Genomic DNA, 1,936 nt, shown 5'->3' with positions numbered 1-1,936 from the left:
CTGTAGAGCATGGGCTCAGTCGTTAGGCGTGGACTTACTTGCTCTGAGGCATGTGGGATCTTCCAGGACCAGGGATCTAACTGATGTCCCACGCATGGCAAGGCGGATCCCTAACCCCTGGACCATCAGGGAAGCCCTAATCTCTCTAATTTTGTTGCACTGATGCTGAGTGACTACTATGACTTTGTGGGAATAGTGGTTTTCATCAGTCAATCCTTGCTCCCTAGCTTCCAGTTCAGTTCAGTCGCTCAGTCATGTCTGACTCTTTGCAACTCTGCGGACGGCAGCACGCCAGGCTTCCCTGTCCATCACCAACTCCCAGAGCATGCTCAAACTCATGTCCATCAAGCTGGTGATGCCATCCAATCATCCCATTATCTGTCGTCCCCTTCTCCTCCTGCCTTCAATCTTTCCCAGCATCACAACTTTTCCAATGAGTCAGTTCTTCGCTTCAGGTGGCCAAAGTACTGGAGTTTCAGTTTCAGCATCAGTCCTTCAAATGAATATTCAGGATTGATTTCCTTTAGGATTGACTGATTTGATCTCCTTGCAGTCCAAGGGGCTCTCAAGAGTCTTCTCCAACACCACAGTTCAGAGCATCAATTCTTCGGTGCTCAGTTTTCTTGAGTCCAACTCTCTCATCCATACATGATTACTGGAAAAACAATAGCTGTAACTAGACTGACCTTTGTTAGCAAAGTAATGTCTCTGCTTTTTAATATGCTGTCTAGGTTGGTCATAGCTTTTCTTCTAAGGAGCAAACATCTTTTAATTTCATGACTGCAATCACCATCTGCAGTGATCTTGGAGCCCAAAAAAATAAAGTCTATCACTGTTTCCATTGTTTCCCCATCTATTTGCCATGAAGTGATGGGACCAGATGTCATGATCTTAGTTTTTTGAATGTTGAGCTTTAAGCCAACTTTTTCACTCTCCTCTTTCACTTTCATCAAGAGGCTCTTTAGTTCTTCACTTTCACCATCTGCGTATCTGAGGTTATTGATATTTCTCCTGGTAGTCTTGATTCTAGCTGTGCTTCCTCCAGCCCAGCATTTCTCATGATGTACTCTGCATAGAAGTAAAATAAGCAGGATGACAATATACAGCCTTGACAGCCTTTCCCAGTTTGGAACCAATCTGTTGTTCCATGTCCAGTTCTAACTGTTGCTTCTTGACCTGCCTACAGATTTCTCAGGAGGCAGGTAAGATGGTCTGGTATTCCCATCTCTTGAAGAATTTTCCACAGTTTGTTGTGATCTACACAGTTAAAAGTTTTGGCATAACCAATAAAGCAAAATTAGATGTTTTTCTGGAACTCTCTTGTTTTTTCTATGATCCAACAGATGTTGGCAGTTTGATCTCTGGTTCTCTGCCTTTTCTAAATCCAGCTTGAACATCTGGAAGTTCACGGTTCATGTACTGTTGAAGCCTGGCTTCGAGAATTTTGAGCATTACTTTGCTAGTATGTGAGATGAGTGCAATTGTGTAGTTGTTTGAACATTCTTTGGCATTGCCTTTCTTTGGGATTGGAATGAAAACTGACCTTTTCCAATTCTTGTAAATGTCTGTGAATAGATAAATACATGTTTGGTAAGTGTATAGTAATAGAATTGCTGGATCATGGGTACATATGTGTTCATTTTTAGGAGCTATAGTCAATTTGCTTCCAGGCCCTGTAGGGAAAAGCCACATGGAAACGGCTGCTGTTCAGCTCAAGTCGGGAATGTTTTCCTCTCTCTGGACTTCCAGTGCAAAAGCACTCTGATTCTACAGCTTTCAGGTATCTTTGAAAATGTGGTTTTTGTAATTTATCTATCTTTTCTAGTTCTTTGTTTTCATTTTTATTTATTTTTAAATTAATTTATTTATTTTAATTGTAGGCTAATTACCTTATAATATTGTAGTGGCTTTTGCCCCATGCGAGTCAGCCACGGGT

The sequence above is a fragment of the Bos taurus genome, chromosome 17, assembly GCF_002263795.3.
Source record: "Bos taurus isolate L1 Dominette 01449 registration number 42190680 breed Hereford chromosome 17, ARS-UCD2.0, whole genome shotgun sequence".
Taxonomy (NCBI): Eukaryota; Metazoa; Chordata; class Mammalia; order Artiodactyla; family Bovidae; genus Bos; species Bos taurus.
The sequence above is the reverse complement of the archived record's forward strand: the minus strand, read 5'-3'. Positions refer to the sequence as shown.